Source organism: Hyperolius riggenbachi, chromosome 12, assembly GCF_040937935.1.
Source record: "Hyperolius riggenbachi isolate aHypRig1 chromosome 12, aHypRig1.pri, whole genome shotgun sequence".
Classification (NCBI taxonomy): domain Eukaryota; kingdom Metazoa; phylum Chordata; class Amphibia; order Anura; family Hyperoliidae; genus Hyperolius; species Hyperolius riggenbachi.
The window spans coordinates 230,743,276-230,762,849 of record NC_090657.1 but is presented as its reverse complement, the minus strand read 5'-3'; the positions used below and the strand labels follow the sequence as shown (position 1 = coordinate 230,762,849).

Genomic DNA, 19,574 nt, shown 5'->3' with positions numbered 1-19,574 from the left:
ATCAGAAGGAAATAGAGTGTGTGTTGTGTGTGTACACTCAGACAGTGAGTGCAGTGCGCACACGCAGGAGCTAGTAGCCTATATGAACAGTGACAGTGAGTGTCCCTACGGGTACAGTAAGAGTAAGTAGTAAGTAAGTACAACTAACTAACAATAATCTATCAGTAATCAGAAGGAAATAGAGTGTGTGTACACACAGACAGTGAGTGAGTGCACACACGCAGGAGCTAGCTAGTAGCCTATAAACAGTGACAGTCAGTGAGTGTCCTACTCCTAGTACAGTATAACTACAATACTATTAGTAAAGGACAGCAGAAATACTGGTATAGATGAGAGAAATAAACAGAGGACAGCTGCCCACAGAGGCAAGGCCCCCCTGAGGCCTAAACCTGTAAGCTTGCAGCAGCTGCCTGTCTCTAATGTAACACACAAGCTACTAACTAAAATACAATGTATAAATAACTAACAACAATATAGGTGTGTATAGGAGGTGTATGTGAGCAAAAACGCTAGGTAAATGACCACAATAGAGCTCTTGCTAAGCCAAAGCACAAAGGAGCAACTCTCTCTCTGTACAAGTCTCAGGCAAGCATGGAGAAACGGAACATGGCGGCCGCTATTTATAGGGTAGGGGCTGGCCAGGGTCCCCCTCTGTGATTGGCTGCCGTCAGAGGGCCTGGGAGCCCTCTGATTGGCTCTAAGGACATCAATCTGGGCTATGACGCTATTCGAGCTCGGTACCGAGCTCGAATAGCGCCGGGTTGCTCGAATAGCTCGAATAGTGAATGGGCTATTCGAGTGTACTCGGATAGCCCATTCGAATAGCTCCAGCTATTCGGAGCTCGAATACCGAGCTCGAATAGCTGAAAAAGAGCTCGAATATTCGAGCTACTCGAATATTCGAGCTCTGCTGAGCACCACTGCTTAACCCTGCTGGCGCCTCTGTTCCCCGTTTGCTGTACCGTGTCCACCCCTGGTGGAGGGGTGATCTACCCCCTTTCGCATCTACAGAGAGTGACTTCTTATCCCGGAGTGAGGACAGGTCTAATCTCCTCACCTGCCTATACAGTGGTTGCCTGTGTGGTAACCCAAGCTTGTGAGTATACCCTTCTTACTAATTATCTTTACTAATTTTATGCTGAACATACTACACTATATTGGGCTCTCAGTTTCTCTAACCTTATCCCACCTGAGTGGAAGATTAGGGCCTGTACATACTGAAAATCGCAAGCACAGTCGCAAATGCAGTACAATATGATGACTTTTTTTCAATCAAATTTCTACGTGCGATTTTTGTGTGCTTGCGATGCACTTGCAATTTTGCTGAGGCTATCTTTTCCTGGTTTCCTGATTGTTTACCTAAACAACGTAATGAAAATCGCATGCATTGCGTTTTTCATGCATTTATTTTTAATGCAGCGCTTAAAATGCGCAGCAGTCACTGCTGTTGTGTTTTTCTAAATACGCATCGCAGCAGCTTGTACAGGTCATCACGATTTTCATGATTTTTTTTAAAAGACCTTGGGCTTGATTCACAAAAGAGTGCTAACTGATAGCACGGCCGTTTTCTCGCGAATTTTCGCAGTTCGTGTGATCGAAAATTTTTACGCAATACAGTAACGTTTTCTCGCAGAAACGCAAATTTGCATGTAAAAATGATATTGTTTGAGCGTGAAAATTCGCGGTTGTGCACGAAAACCGTTATCGTTTCACGCAGAAATCTGCGACCGCGTGAAATGTGAAAATTTGCACGAAAATGGACGTGCTATCAGTTAGCACTCTTTTATGAATCAAGCCCCTTGCGATTTAAAATAGGCCTGCGATTTTTAAAATGCAGCACAATCTCAGCCAGTTTGCACAGGCTCCTAACGTACCCAGTGACGCAGCCTCGGATCAGCACTGGCTGCCATTTTACGGGTAGAGTTGTTAAAAAGTGACAGTCAGCAAGCCATGTACAGTGAAGAGTTAACACAGCCTTTAAACTAATACACTTCAAGAAAAAAAAAAGCTAACAGAATTTTTTTTTTTTTTTTTTTTGCAGTGTTTATTTTTCCAGTTGCCCTAATTTGAGTAATTGCTTCGCCAGCGTTCAAAAATATATATTCTGCCGAAGAAAAACAGTTGGCTATGACGGATCACGTTCATTTTCATTTCAAATTTGGCCTGAGATTTGGGTATTATTTCCATGGCGCCAAAAATCGCCCGTGCCGCCTAGTTAGTTTCCTTTCATTCCCATTTTTTTTTTCTCTTTATTTTTTTTCTGCATGGCACTTACAGAGAAATCTTCTCTCGCTGGCAGGTTTTGGCCCGCTTTCAAAAGTGTCACCCCTTAAATCTGCTGCTGGAGCCTTGGACTCCCTCTGCTTTCTGCTGAGCGCAGTTCTGCGAGGGCTTCTGCCACCCGCCACCCTGCCTGCATCGTTCTGTAGGTTGGACTCCCTCTGCTTTCTGCTGAGCGCAGTTCTGCGAGGGCTTCTGCCACCCGCCACCCTGCCTGCATCGTTCTGTAGCTTGGATTCCCTCTGCTTTCTGCTGAGCGCAGTTCTGCGAGGGCTTCTGCCACCGCCACCCTGCCTGCATCGTTCTGTAGCTTGGATTCCCTCTGCTTTCTGCTGAGCGCAGTTCTGCAAGGGCTTCTGCCACCCGTCACCCTGCCTGCATCGTTCTGTAGCTTGGACTCCCTCTGCTTTCTGCTGAGCGCAGTTCTGCGAGGGCTTCTGCCACCGCCACCCTGCCTGCATCGTTCTGTAGCTTGGACTCCCTCTGCTTTCTGCTGAGCGCAGTTCTGCGAGGGCTTCTGCCACCCGCCACCCTGCCTGCATCGTTCTGTAGCTTGGACTCCCTCTGCTTTCTGCTGAGCGCAGTTCTGCGAGGGCTTCTGCCACCCGCCACCCTGCCTGCATCGTTCTGTAGCTTGGACTCCCTCTGCTTTCTGCTGAGCGCAGTTCTGCGAGGGCTTCTGCCACCCGCCACCCTGCCTGCATCGTTCTGTAGCTTGGACTCCCTCTGCTTTCTGCTGAGCGCAGTTCTGCGAGGGCTTCTGCCACCCGCCACCCTGCCTGCATCGTTCTGTAGCTTGGACTCCCTCTGCTTTCTGCTGAGCGCAGTTCTGCGAGGGCTTCTGCCACCAGCCACCCTGCCTGCATCTTTCTGTAGCTTGGACTCCCTCTGCTTTCTGCTGAGCGCAGTTCTGCGAGGGCTTCTGCCACCCGCCACCCTGCCTGCATCGTTCTGTAGCTTGGATTCCCTCTGCTTTCTGCTGAGCGCAGTTCTGCGAGGGCTTCTGCCACCCGGCACTCTGCCTGCATCGTTCTGTAGCTTAGACTCCCTCTGCTTTCTGCTGAGCGCAGTTCTGCGAGGGCTTCTGCCACCCGCCACCCTGCCTGCATCGTTCTGTAGCTTGGACTCCCTCTGCTTTCTGATGAGCGCAGTTCTGCGAGGGCTTCTGCCACCCGCCACCCTGCCTGCATCGTTCTGTAGCTTGGACTCCCTCTGCTTTCTGCTGAGCGCAGTTCTGCGAGGGCTTCTGCCACCCGCCACCCTGCCTGCATCGTTCTGTAGCTTGGATTCTCTCTGCTTTCTGCTGAGTGCAGTTCTGCGAGGGCTTCTGCCACCCGCCACCCTGCCTGCAGCGTTCTGTAGCTTGGACTCCCTCTGCTTTCTGCTGAGCGCAGTTCTGCGAGGGCTTCTGCCACCCGCCACCCTGCCTGCATCGTTCTGTAGCTTGGACTCCCTCTGCTTTCTGCTGAGCGCAGTTCTGCGAGGGCTTCTGCCACCCGCCACCCTGCCTTCATCGTTCTGTAGCTTGGACTCCCTCTGCTTTCTGCTGAGCGCAGTTCTGCGAGGGCTTCTGCCACCCGCCACCCTGCCTGCATTGTTCTGTAGCTTGGACTCCCTCTGCTTTCTGCTGAGTGCAGTTCTGCGAGGGCTTCTGCCACCCGCCACCCTGCCTGCAGCGTTCTGTAGCTTGGACTCCCTCTGCTTTCTGCTGAGCGCAGTTCTGCGAGGGCTTCTGCCACCCGCCACCCTGCCTGCATCGTTCTGTAGCTTGGATTCCCTCTGCTTTCTGCTGAGCGCAGTTCTGCGAGGGCTTCTGCCACCCGCCACCCTGCCTGCATCGTTCTGTAGCTTGGACTCCCTCTGCTTTCTGCTGAGCGCAGTTCTGCGAGGGCTTCTGCCACCCGCCACCCTGCCTGCATCGTTCTGTAGCTTGGACTCCCTCTGCTTTCTGCTGAGTGCAGTTCTGCGAGGGCTTCTGCCACCCGCCACCCTGCCTGCAGCGTTCTGTAGCTTGGACTCCCTCTGCTTTCTGCTGAGCGCAGTTCTGCGAGGGCTTCTGCCACCCGCCACCCTGCCTGCATCGTTCTGTAGCTTGGATTCCCTCTGCTTTCTGCTGAGCGCAGTTCTGCGAGGGCTTCTGCCACCCGCCACCCTGCCTGCATCGTTCTGTAGCTTGGACTCCCTCTGCTTTCTGCTGAGCGCAGTTCTGCGAGGGCTTCTGCCACCCGCCACCCTGCCTGCATCGTTCTGTAGCTTGGATCTCATCTGCGTTGGTGTATTATTATTTTGTTTTGTGTTTTTTAATTTTCTTGTTTTAGGCCTCTTTCGCAGTGGGACGTTAAAGTAGCACATTATAAAAAATTATAACGCAGACTGACGCACAGCAATACAAAGTCTGTGCGACATTCACAGGGCACACGTTGCGTTGTGTGTAACGTGTACCAATATTTAGAAAGTGCTGCATGCTGTGCAATTAGTAATACATTTGCTGCGTTGTGTGTTGCACATGCTCAGTAATGTTTTGGTTTTTTTTTAATTGTAACGCATGCGCCGTTTTCGTTCCATCAGAGTGCAACGAAAACGGCGCACCAAGAGACACATAACACAGTGCAAAATAACCTCCAATTTCATGACCTACATGCGCTGCGTTAGGGGCACGTTGTGCGACTTTAACGTCGCATTAAATGCAACATCCCACTGGGAAAGAGGCCTTAGTGTTAATTATTTTTTTTTTTTTTAAGTAACAAAGGAAGTATTACAAATGAAGCTTTCTTTATTAGGAATAGGGATGCTCATTCGGATTCCGCGAAAATGCAATTTCCGAAATTCCGATCGGAAATTGCATTTCCGCATCGGAATGCAGAAATCGGTAATTCTAGTGCGGTAGGCGGATTTCCGCCGGAAATCGCGGAAATTCCACCCGATTTTAACATCGATTTTCTCAAAAACTATAAGGTCTTTTTGAAAACGTTTTTTTTTCATCTTGTTCACAAGATTAAGTTTAATAAACCCTGAAAATTTGGTGTTTCTAGGACTTACGGGGACTTTGCTATTAACCGCTAAATTCGGCGGATTTTTACTGTAATGTAAAATGCAGAAAACCTGCATCTGCCTTTTTTCTGCGTTTTACATTACAGTAAAAATCCGCCGACTTTTACGGTTAATACCAAAGTCCCTGTAAGTCCTAGAAACACCAAATTTTCAGGATTTATTAAAATGAATCTTGTGAACAAGATGCAAAAAAAGTTTTCAAAAAGACCTTATAGTTTTTGAGAAAATCGATGTTAAAGTCAGGCGGAATTTCCGTGATTTCCGGCGGAAATTGGTAGCGGAATCGGTATTTGGCAATGGCAGAATGCGGATTTACCGCGTAATTGGAAATTGGCATTTCCGACCATCCCTATTAGGAACAGTAGCGAAAAGAGGAGAAAAATAATAAATTGCAAAGTGAGAAGTTTAACAAATAGAAGAGACATCAAGAAATGGTAATTTGTTCTTATTGTTTGATTTACAATGTGCCTGTAGGTTATGATCTTTACTACTGGCAGACATGGAAAAAAAGCAAAACACCAACTGCCATCTATAACCACACCCCCTAACATTGTGATAGGCTAAAGGTTTTTTTTTATATAGATTTACATATGCACAGAGGGACATGCTGGTTGCTTGGCAGTTGGAAAAATATGTTTTTCCCCACATTGCAACAAGGTTCACAGACAGGAAACTGTCATGACCTATGTGCTCACATCACACTGTGGGAGGGGTTTTACCACAATGTCAGCCATACAGACCCCCTCCTAATGATCTATTCGAGAAAAGGTAAAGATTTCTGGTGGGAATCCGCTACTGATTGGAATGAAGTTCTTGGTTACAGGTCCTCGTAATAATAACCTGCTGGTTTGTTTGATGATAGTTTATATTGTTCCTTGTTTCACTGCTGTGTGGTCATGGAAACTCAATAGTGAACATTTATGTTTAACCCATTGATGTTTATCCCTTTAACAGACGATTTATTTAGAGGATTGAAAGTGCTCCGGGCCAATTTTAGCACATTTTTTTTTAAATTTCCTTGCTACTAAATAGCAGTGCGTAATGTGTATTTATGGTCACTTGTCACTAGGGGTCAGTGTGACAAAATAACAGAGGACTTCTGCTTTCAGGTTCTATATCTTCTGCTAGCAGAGAGACATCAAAGCATCCCAAGAATTTACAGCACAATGAGTTCTGCCGACTGAGGTGAAAAGCAGTGCACTTATCCCAAACTCTATTAAAGTGGCTATTGAGTTAAATATTAGTTGCCAAGGACTTTGTCATTTGCAAAAATGTACATGTTTCCAAATAAAAGGAGTAGTCAGGAGGGACTGATATATGACCTGGTTATTCTTATGACATGTTATTCTTATGAGGTTTCAGCAAATTATGGTAAAAATCATAAACTTGGTTAGATTTATAAAGAATTTGAAAGAAAGGAGTAAGAATCTGGTGCCCTGATTCAGTTAATTACTCTCCTTTAACTCATGTGTTTCCTCACATTGAACAGTTCATGGAATTAGGGACCTTGTCGATATGAAGGAGAAGAAAAAAAATCCTTAAAGTGAACCTCCGGACTAAAACTCGCCTCAGCAGCACTGAAAAACCTTGGTGTTTCTTTAACAGTTTCACAGCATCAGAACTTTGTTTCGCTTATACAAGCCTCATTTTTAGCTGCACAGAAGAAAACTGCCCGGGCTTTTTTCCCCTGATGCTGTGCAAAGCATGATGGGATTTCTGATGTTGTTGCTCTCGTTCTGCTGTTTTGGTGCAATTTTTTTTTTTTTTTACATTTTGAATTTGAGATTTGAAGCCCAACGTGTGCAGCTGGGAGGGGTTATCAGGACACAGGAAAGTTGGCACTGTGTCTCCTGCTCCTTGTCACCTCCTTTCAACCAAAAAGATGGCTGCCCCCATGACAAAGATGGCAGCCCCCATGACAAAGATGGCAGCCCCCATGAATCACAAACATTTGCCTGTTCTTTTAAAACAGGATGGGTAAAAGATTATATTACCTATCTATTGTAATTAACATAACTAATGTAACGTAATGACAGTATGTTTGTTTAGGCTGAAGTTCCCCTTTGATAATAACAATAATATATAAAATGTCAACTCAATAAGTAGAGCTGTACAATAAATAGATACGGGGGAAAATTACAAAACTACACACACACACACACATATATACACACAGACACACTGTACACACACACACACACATACACATATATACACACAGACACACTGTACACACACACACACACATACACATATATACACACAGACACACTGTACACACACACACACACATACACATATATACACACAGACACACTGTACACACACACACACACATACACATATATACACACAGACACACTGTACACACACACACACACACACACACACACACATATATACACACAGACACACTGTACACACACACACACACACACACACACACATATATACACACAGACACACTGTACACACACACACACACACACATACACATATATACACACAGACACACTATACACACACACACACACATACACATATATACACACAGACACACTGTACACACACACACACACATACACATATATACACACAGACACACTGTACACACACACACACACACACACACACACACACACATATATACACACAGACACACTGTACACACACACACACACTGTACACACACATACACATATATACACACAGACACACTGTACACACACACACACACATACACATATATACACACAGACACACTGTACACACACACACACACACACATATATACACACAGACACACTGTACACACACACACACACACACACACACACACATATATACACACAGACACACTGTACACACACACACACACACACACACACATATATACACACAGACACACTGTACACACACACACACACACATATATACACACAGACACACTGTACACACACACACACACATACACATATATACACACAGACACACTGTACACACACACACACACACATACACATATATACACACAGACACACTGTACACACACACACACACATACACATATATACACACAGACACACTGTACACACACACACATACACATATATACACACAGACACACTGTACACACACACACACACACACATACACATATATACACACAGACACACTGTACACACACACACACACACACACACACACATATATACACACAGACACACTGTACACACACACACACACACATACACATATATACACACACACACACACACACATACACATATATACACACAGACACACTGTACACACACACACACACACATACACATATATACACACAGACACACTGTACACACACACACACACACACACACACATATATACACACAGACACACTGTACACACACACACACACATACACATATATACACACAGACACACTGTACACACACACACACACACATACACATATATACACACAGACACACTGTACACACACACACACACACATATATACACACAGACACACTGTACACACACACACATACATACACATATATACACACAGACACACACACACACATACACATATATATACACACAGACACACTGTACACACACACACACACATACACATATATACACACACACACTGTACACACACACATATATACACACAGACACACTGTACACACACACACACACATACACATATATACACACAGACACACTGTACACACACACACACACATACACATACACATATATACACACAGACACACTGTATACACACACACACACACACACACATACACATATATACACACAGACACACTGTACACACACACACACACATACACATATATACACACAGACACACTGTACACACACACACACACATACACATATATACACACAGACACACTGTACACACACACACACACACACACACACACATATATATATTTATGCTTGTTACTCATTTGGCAAATGTACTAATATTTCTCAGTCATCCTGTTATGCTATTTCTATCCTGTATCTGCAATCGGCTTTGTACTTTTTATATTTACTATCTTGCTACTTTTGATATGTGCATTTTGCAAGTTCTCTTAACAAAAACGTGTTTTAAAAACAAAATCCACTTACCTGGTGCTTCCTCCAGCCCCTGGCAGCCGTCCTATGCCCTCGCCACAGCTCTGGTGGCTTCCGGTTTTCTCTGCTGCAGAAGCCAACCTCGCCAGGTTGGGTTCCGGTGTAATGTCAGATATTGCAGCCCGGAAGCAGCTTTCCTCACTGAGTATCGCGCATGCTCAGTGGGAAGTTAGATATTATTTACCTGAAATATCTCCGCTTTCGCACCATGTACACTCCCAAAATTGTCAGGGGAGGGAGGGGACCCCCAGATCTATCTCTGTGTCGAATTGCAGCCCCCTAGCCCCTCTAGTTCCCAAGATAGGTTTGCTGCAATCAGTCTCGGGAACCAGCGGGGCTCGGGGGCTGCAATTCGGCACAGAGCTAGATCTGGGGGTCCCCTCCCTCCCCTGAAAATTTCGGGGGTGTACGTGGTGCGGAAGAGGAGATATTTAGGGCATTTTACGTGGCTGCACAATTTAATGGGACGCAGGCTCCTACTGCGCATGCGGGGCTGCACAACGTGCAGGGCTGCAATAGCTGACATAACACCGGGTCGGCTTCTTCTGCGCCTGCACAGTACAATCCTGATGACGTCGACCGGACCACGTGACCCACGCGGTGGAGTGCAGAAGAAGCCGACCTGGCGAGGTCGGCATCTGCAGCGGGGAAGACTGGGAGCCACCAGGAGCTGTGGCGAGGGCACAGGACGGCTGCCTGGGGCTGGAGGTAGCACCAGGTAAGTGGATTTTGTTTTGTTTTTTCTTTTTGGAGCCTGGACCTTCCCTTTAATATCTAAACGGAAATACAACATTTAGGAAAAAGTTTTTAAAAAATGTTTTTTTACCCGTTTGATTTTTTTTTCTTCCCAAATTTTTTTAATCACTACTTTACCACAATTGGGGAAATTCTCCCTTAGCTCTGCCTGACGACACCTCCCTGCACTTAGCGCCGCTGCCAATAATGAAAGACACACAGAAAAGAGTAATTAAAGTAAAACAATTGGCATAGACGTGGATAAAAGGTGGCATTTAAAAAAAAAATGAGCAGCAGACCCCATAAGGTTTTGTAATTGCGTGCCATTGGGGGGCCGGGGGTTGGGATGTACTCACATCCACGGACTACATCTTCCAGAATGCATTGTGGAGGGCGCATGCACCAGCCAAAGCCGGGAGATTGAAACTGTAGCATGTGTGACAAGTAAGTGACGTAAGTGACATGACAATATCCTCTGTACAGTGCTGCAGAAGATGTCAGCACAATATCAATACTAAATAATAATAATGTGTGAAGGAGATTGTGACCACTCGTGACATATATGGACTGTATGTATGGATTATATAGTAAGGTTACTGTTCACATCCCATCTGATCTATAAAGTTACACTTGTGCCCCTGGAGTTACCCTCGAGCCTCTGGAATTACTCTGGAGTTAACTTTAGGTCAGCATAACATGTTTGTTCCATTGCAGTTCCACCTTTATCTTGTTCTAACCGGTTCTATTTGTTTTTTGCATGGTATTGTTTTCATACTTCATGAAGGCCGACAGCCATACTGTCCATTGCCTGTGCACCAGGTGTCCACGCTTGACTGTGTTGTATTGCGCAGAAGCGGATATCGTAGGTTTGCACTGTGATCACGGACCTATGACAGCGACTGTGTATGTGCTTGTGTGTTTTATGGTTTAGGGGGTATAATTGGGTTGGGAAAACACTTGGACTCCGGGACTTTTCTGCTGAGACCAACAGATGTGATGGATTGTGTCATCAGGTGTTTTCCCCTACGGAGGATTGACAGAGTCCCCGCTTCCTCGGGTGATGCTACAACATGTGAGAATGTTGATGCTTACTCATGATTACTAACCCTTAAACTAGGATTCTGCAAATACCTTCTTAAAGATACATTTATATTTATAACAGAATTATAGAACAATACATACTATTATTGATTGAATTATTCAGTTTTGCGTATATTTCTTTTTAACCTACTGTAAGTAGTGTGCGCTTTGTAGCAGGGTTTAAAGACCCTATGTTCTGGTGCAAAACATCACCGTACAGACCAGAGGCCACAGGAGCAGCCCCCTGTAGGCAAGTAATTCCTCCCTCCCCGGCCCCCCAACGCCACATTACTCTAAACCTTCATTGTGGGAAGGTTCATTCAAAAATGATTCCGCTGCTTAATTCACTTTAAGGACTGGAACCCACTAGGAATCGCTGCAGCGCTTTTAAATGACGCCGACGCTGTGTGCAGCAATTCCTAAGACAATTGCTGCTCACTCCGCTCTTCCAATGAACTTTGCCTGACCGCCCCCCCGCATCACCCAGTCCCATGCACGCTTCCAGGACTTCTCAAGAGCTGCTCCAACACTATGGAACTCCCTAGCTCCACCCATTAGGGCAGGCTTAAAGAGGAACTCCAGTGAAAATAATGTAGTAAAAAAAAGTGCTTCATTTTTACAATAATTATGTATAAATGATTTAGTCAGTGTGCCCATTGTAAAATCTTTTAAATCCCTGATTTACAGTCTGACATTTAATACATGGTGACATTTTTACTGTTGGCAGGTGATGTAGCTGCTGCTTGCTGTTTTGGCAGTTGGAAACATCTGTAAACAGCTATTTCCCACAATGTAACAAGGTTCACAGACAGGAAACTGCCAAGAGTACCTCGGTCCTCAGAGTTTCTTGTGGGAGTGGTTTCACCACAATATCAGTCATACAGCGCCCCCTGATGGCCTGTTTGTGAAAAGGAAAAGATTTCTCATGTAAAAGGGGGTATCAGCTATTGATTGGGATAAAGTTAAATTCTTGGTCGGAGTTTCTCTTTACGATGCATTTCATAACAGCTTTATTCTTTTTTTTTTTTTTTTTTATATTCTTCATTGAGACATTTTTTTGTATAAGAGACCTATTCTCCTTGTTGATTTTTTACTAGTACGGGGCTGAACTGAATCATGTTTACTACTCTTGTGTGTTGCTGTTTATTGACTTTGTTTTTCTTCTTCTTTGTAATAGAGATCAGATGTATGAATGTTTACGGCTGCCAATACAGAAGTACAAAACGCTCTTTAACAAATGAACTGAGAACTCCTCTGAGCCGGGACTCACACTGGATATTTGGGAGGGGGAGGAGAAGACACCTTTATAGGTACTAAATCAGAGTAAACTCTTGTTTGTTTTTATTGAATTACAAACGAGGCTGGCGGTTGGCAGACAATACAAGTTTAGACTTTAGAATAAAAAGTATTCCATCTTCTGAAGAAATGTAGTCATTTAAAGTGTTTCACTTAGGTGTAATTAAAATATCTTGCAATAGGGCACATTGAAGATAAGGGCACATATGCAATTCACTTTTTCTCCAAGTTGAAATTTCTACACCTTGTCAATAAAATGCTTTTTAACCACTTCGGCCTTCAGTCATTTTCACTTTATGCATCCGAGCTATGTTCACCTCCCATTCATTAGCCTATAACTTTATCACAATGAACTGATCTATATCTATTTTTTGCCGCCACCAATTAGGCTTTCTTTGGGGGGTACATTTTGCTAAGAGCTACTTTACTGTAAATGCATTTTAACAGGAAGAATAAGAATAAAACGGAAAAAATTCATTATTTCTCAGTTTTCAGCCATTATAGTTTTAAAATAATACATGCCTCCATAATTAAAACTCACGTATTGTATTTGCCCATATGTCCCGGTTATTACACCGTTAAAATTATGTCCCTATCACAATGTATGGCGACAATATTTTATTTGGAAATAAAGGTGCATTTTTTCCCTTTTGCATCCACTACTATTTACAAGTTTAAAATAAAAAAAAAAAATAGAAATATTTCATCTTTACATTGATATTTAAAAAGTTTAGACCCTTAGGTAAATATTTACATTTTTTTTATTATAATTTTTTTTTTTTATATTAAACATTTTATTTGGGTATTTGTGGGAGGGTGGGATGTAAATAGTATTTGTTTGGGGTAAATATATGTGCATTTTTATTTTTACATTTAGTTGTAGTTTTAATATCTGGCCACAAGATGGCAGCCATGAGTTTGTTTACATGACGTCACTCTAAGGCCCCTTTTACACTTAATCAGTTGGTGTGCGTTAGTGTGTGTTAGTGCGCGTTAGTAGGCGTTTTTTCCATAGCAGTGCATTGGGAAGAAGATTTCCGTTAAACGCGTTAAGTGTAAAAGGTGCCATAGGAAAACATGGGCATTACTTTGAAAATCAGTTTTCTTTCTGTTTTAACGGAGAGCAACTGATTAAGTGTAAAAGGGTCCTAAGTGTAACATACGCTTAGAGGGACGCATGGGGACGCAAGAAGTCAGAAAAAGCGAAGCTTCCAAGAGAAGCTGTCGCTTTTACTGCGGGGGAGAGGAATCAGTGATCGGGCACCATAGCCCGATTCACTGATTGCCTGGCTAACGTACCGCGGGCATGCGCGGGAGCTCGCGTGCATGCGCACATGGCCTCCTGGACGTAGCTACTAGTGGTTAAGCAACCAGAAAGCAAAAAAATTTACTGAATAATTCAGTTCCATTCTTTTCCGTCTACTTTTTTAGTATTTTTTCAATTGCAAAGTGCTGAAAAATTATTTTAAACAGAAGATTAAAAATTATCACCTAGGAGAAAACTTAGGTGAAAAAGGCCCTTGTTCAATCAACCTTTTCTCCGATGAGATAATTTTTCAGCTCATATGCAATTAACTTTTTTTCCTAGGAGATAATTTTTCATCTTCTATTTAAAATAATTTTTAAATTGAGTTGAGAAAATATCACCTCGGAGAAAAAATCTGGTGAAAAATGTAATTGCGCGCATATGGCTTCATCCTCTATTAAAAATTACTTTTCACTACTCTGCAGTTGAAAAAGTACTTTCTCCTAGGTGATATTTTCACCCCTAGAATGCCTTGTAAGCCACAAGCAAGCAAGAAAATACTCAGAATAATTTTGATAGTTCTTTTTCAATTACTTTTTCAATTACAAAGCGTTGAAAAGTTATTTTAAATAGCAGATGAATATTTATCTCCTAGGAGAGAACTTAGGGGAAAAAAAATAGATCAAAAGAGCCAATGGCCCATATCCTATTAACTTTTCTTTTGCGTTTTCTCCATTTATATATTTTTTTTAAAGCCAATGGTTACCAATTTAAAAATAAAAAAGGAGAGGGAAGGCTCGGTCCTAATGAGCCTTCCCTCTCCTCTCCCGGTGCCCTCGGTGCTGCGCTGGCTCCCCCGTTCGCGTCCGCCGCCGCAGGGACTTCGGAGGTCTTCGGGAGCACTCGGGCTTCCAAAGACGGGCCGCTCCATACTACGTACGCGCGATTGTGTCATAGAGGGCGCTCGCGCATGCGTAGTATGGAGCAGCCGCGTCATCCGGAGCCCGAGTGCTCCCGAAGGCTTCCAAAAGCTCCCTTCGGCGGTGGAAGTGGCAGTATTTGACCGAACTGGTCGAATACTGCCACGGGGGATCCTGCACGGGACCGGGCACCGGGAGAGGAGAGGGAAGGCTCATTAGGACCGAGCCTTCCCTCTCCTTAGGTGAATATCTGACTTTTTTTTATTTTTAAATTGGTAAACATTCACTTTAAACCTTATCAATAAAATACCCTAAAAGCTCTGACTAAGCAAGCAATTACTAAAAATAAGTTTGATAACGATATTGTTTGAACATTTTGCCAGGACTTTTTCACCTTCTTGTTTGGTACTTTTTCAATTACAGAGTGGTGAAAAGTTATTTTAAAAAGAAGATGAAAAGTTAACAGCTAGGAGAAAACTTAAGAGAAAAAGCGAATTGAATGAGGATCCGTGGCTCACATGCAATTTTTTTTTTTCCTTCGTTTTCTCCAAGATGATATTTTCATAATAAATAAAAATAAAATGCCTTTTATAAAAATAAATAAATACAAATAAAATGCATTTTAAACCATCAGCAAGCAAAAAAATAATGAAAATAATTTTGATAGTACCCTACTTTTTTAATTGTAAAGTGCTGAAAAATGACCCATAGATGAAAAATTATCTCCCAGGAGAAAACTCAGGAGAAAACGTTAATTGCATATGGGCCTGCATGTGAACTCACTGGGCCATATGCAACTCAATTTTTCACCTGAGTTTTCTCCTACAAGAAAAATGTCCATCTTCAATTTAAAATAGCATTTAAGCACTTTGCAATGGAAAAAGTATCAAAAACTGGGTAAAAAGTACTATCAAAATTATTTTGAGCATTTTGTTGCTTAAAAGTGGTTTAAAAGTCCAATTTATTGACAAGTTTCAAAATATCACCTAGGAGAAATCTCAGGTGAAAAATGGAATTGCATATGGGCCACTGTCTAAACAATTAAATGTGCATGTTCACATCTCTACCTTGTAATGGAACACCAGGGCCCATATGCAATTCACTTTTTCACCTGAGTTATCTCCAAGTTGACATTTTCACACCTAGTCATAAAATCCCTTTTAATGTGAATCTGGGAGAGGAAAGATTTTACAATGAGCAAACTCTGACTAAATCATGTATACATAATTATGGTAAGAATAAGCACCTTTTTATATTAAATTATTTTCACTGGAGTTCCTCTTTAAGCCACCAGCAAACAAGAAAATACTCAAAATAATTTTGATAGTACTTTTTCTTTACTTTTTGGTACTTTTTAGATTACAAAATGCTGAAACGTTATTTTAAAGAGTAACTGTCAGGCGGCAAAAGCTAATTTAAACCTCTATTCTCCTGTGTTAAACAGTGTAGAAGGAAGCCAAAAAGGCAATACTGAAGTTAAAAATCTCTCTTACTTTTGATGTGTGCTGAACAGCAAGGCTCGTTATTCCCAAGCTCGTAAGGAGGCCGGCAGGACGCATAACAGATACTGCAAAGCATGCTGGGGCTGCTTCTTCTCCCCACTGCACTCCCTTGGTCCTCCCCTTCATTTCCCTATTATGCCCTAAGGCTGCTTTTACAGTGGGAAGTTACAGGCTCATGTTACAGCAGCTTGTAACAGCAGCCTAACTCACAGCACTGAAAAATCACAGGGCACATGTTACGTTAGAGTATACTGCATGAGTCCGATATTGTTCCTAGCCACATGGCTAATCAATATTCACTGCACAGTAGTGTTTTCCATTACGGATCTTTTGTGTGAGTGGAATCATCAGGAAGCAGGGAGGATATGACATCACAATTGGCTTCATAGGAGACAGACAAACATGGAACCTGCCATGAGCTGTCAGGAGCATCATTCTCTGCAAATACTATATAAAAATTCTGTGAAATCCAAACGTGGACAGTGAAATGCATATGTAATGTAAGTACAGCCAATCTTTAGCTACTAATATATGTGTTTTTTTTTTCTCTGAGACCCTATACCTAACAGCTCCTCTTTAAAAAGAAATGGTAAAATTATCTCCTAGGAGAAATCGCAGGTGAAAAAGTTAATTGCATATAGCCCCAGGGCCCACATGCAATTCACTTCTCCTCATTAGTTTTCTTCAAAGTGATATTTTCAAACTTTGTGAATAAAATGCCAGCACCCAGGAAAATACGCAAAATCATTTTGATTGTCCTTTTTCTAATATTTTTGGTACTTTTTTAAATTACAAAATTCTCTAAAGTTATTTTAAAGAGAAAATTACAATGAAAATGTATGTCCTGGGAGAAAACTTAGGAGAAAAAAACTGAATTTCATATGGGCCATTATCCTAACACACTTTCTCAAGTGCATTTCTGGATAACGTGTGTAAAAAAATAAAATAAAATATGCAGCCTTGCAATTGTTCCTGCTACAAAAATAATGTGCACATTTTAAAGTGCACACAGAGGTGCCTGGCTCTTCTACTGACCACATATGCTATTGCTCCGTTGTTATTGCCTGATGAAGCGGGATCAAACCTGCGAAACACGTTGCATATTTGGAGTTCATAAATAAAATATATTGGCTGTCTTTACTACAGTCGTTGTGTGTCTGCTTGGAGGAGGTAAGTCCACCACTACCTCCTCTATTTACCAAGAATTTGTTTTTTTTAAGCTCACTTAGCTTCCTTTTATCCTTTTGGCGCCTCTGTTCTCCTGCATAATAATTTTAAAGTGCAGAGCCCATGCTACATTATGACATAACGCAGCGCACACAGTGTGACCTTTGACCCGGAGAATATTAGGGAACTGGAAATTCTGCAGAGAAGGATCAGAAAGGTGGTAAGGGGCACGGGGAACCTCAGCTTTGAGGAAAGGCTAGCGTAACTAAACATATTTCACTTTTCAAAAGGAGAATAAGTGCAGATATGATTGGCATTAACCTCCTTGCCGGTTATCCCGAGCTCAACTCGGGGTAACCTGCGCAGGAGGAATTCTCAGGCCCCGCTGGGCCGATTTGTATAATTTTTTTTGTTGTTGTTGTTACAAGCAGCTAGCACTTTGCTAGATGCTTGTAACTTCCGATCGCCGCCGATCCGCCGTGCCGTGTCGCCCCCCTCCCCGACCCCTGCGCAGCCTGGCCAATCAGGGCCAGGCAGCGCTAAGGGGTGGATCGGGATTCCCTATGACGTCCCGACATCGGTGACGTCATCCCGCCCCGTCGCCATGCTTACTCCGATCGCCGGAAGTGATCGGAGTGGCTGTAGAGCTGCCGCTGCTCAGCGGCTATCATGTAGCGAGCCCTGGGCTCGCTACATGATTAAATAAAATAAAAATAAAAAAAAGTGCTGTGCTGCCTCCTTGCTGGGGGAATTCGACTGGAAAGGAGGTTAATGAATATATGAATAATCCATGCAGAAAATAAAGTGAGTTATTATCCAAAGAGCGGTCACCACAAAAGACTCCAAGGCACCCCCTTGAGGCTGGAGGCATAAAATGGTTTAATCTATGGCTGCAGAAAAGTCTCTATAGTGCGAAAATTGGCAGAAATGGTTCTGGTGGAAACTGGGACTAAATGTTAAAATAGTATGGAGGTTTTACCTAGACACACAAAACAAATATCCAACACTGGCCCTTATTCAATCTTCCTTTTCTCCTATGTTTTCTCCTAGGAGATAATTCTTTATTTTCTGTTAGAAATAACTTGTCAGCACTCTGCAGTTGATAAAAAGTACCCAAAAGTTGGTGAAAAAGTACCGGCAACATTACTCTGAGTATTTTCTTGCTTGTTAGTGGCTTAAAAGACATTTTGTGACAAGTTGTGAAAATATCACTTAAGAGAAAACTTAATTGCATATGGGCCAAATTTTTTTTTCTCCTTTTAAATTATCCCCTTCTTACTTTTTTTTTTAGGGAGGTCCTTACTTTTTTTTTTTGGGGGGGGGGGGGGTTTCTCTTCATAAACTTCATAAACATTTTCGACCAAATGAACTAGTAATGACTTAACACGCTAATAATTTTGATTTGAGGCAAATGCATAGAATTTGGAATAGGACCGAAATCAGCTACTGCATTTCATTGGTCCAATGCCGAGCTGCATAAATTTGTGTAACATTTTCATAATATTTGCATCAACTTTACAATACCAGCATCACAATAATCATCTTTATAGTACAGTAATTCCCTACTAGATAACTGTCCACATAAAATAAGGCTAAAATCAACCCAGGCCCGGTTTTAGCAACAATAGGGCCCCAGGGCAAAATAAACCTGGGGGCCCCCAACAGAAACCCCGGAACAAAAATCGGCATTAAGGGACTTTTTTTGCAGCTGGTATAGTCAGGGTGTGAAGTCGATCGAAGCTCCACATTCTGGCTACCCCAGCCTGCATGGGGGACAAGGGGTTAAAAAGTTTCAGGAGGGGGGACCCCACATATTTAAAAAAAAAAATTCCCGCACTCTAAACATAAACAAATTTAGGAAAATAGGAAAAAATGCCAGGGATCTTCATACAGCCATATTGCGGCTGTATAGCGATCCCTGGCCAAAGCGCTGCGGCTGCGTATGGACCCCCTGGAAACCCCGTCAGGAAATGTATTGCTTTTTCTTTTGATGCCTGTAAAATTACGCTACCGTCAGATTTGCTACTAAAAGTGACATTTACCGCATTTAAAAGTATACTTTTTTCCTTCGAAATTTTTAAATCTATTTTCTCAAAAACTATAAGGTCTTTTTTTTTAAAAAATTCCTCTTATTCCCAA

General features: G+C 42.8%; 1 long non-coding RNA gene across 2 annotated transcripts in view; it reads left to right on the top strand.

Moving 5' to 3' along the window:
• Positions 1-19,574, top strand: part of LOC137541364 (uncharacterized) — a 194,125-nt gene that overhangs the window by 114,082 nt on the left and 60,469 nt on the right. For both annotated transcript variants that reach the window (XR_011025133.1, XR_011025132.1), the window contains exon 2: positions 12,482-12,614. This is a non-coding gene — a long non-coding RNA (uncharacterized lncRNA). The remainder of the gene's footprint in view (positions 1-12,481; positions 12,615-19,574) is intronic.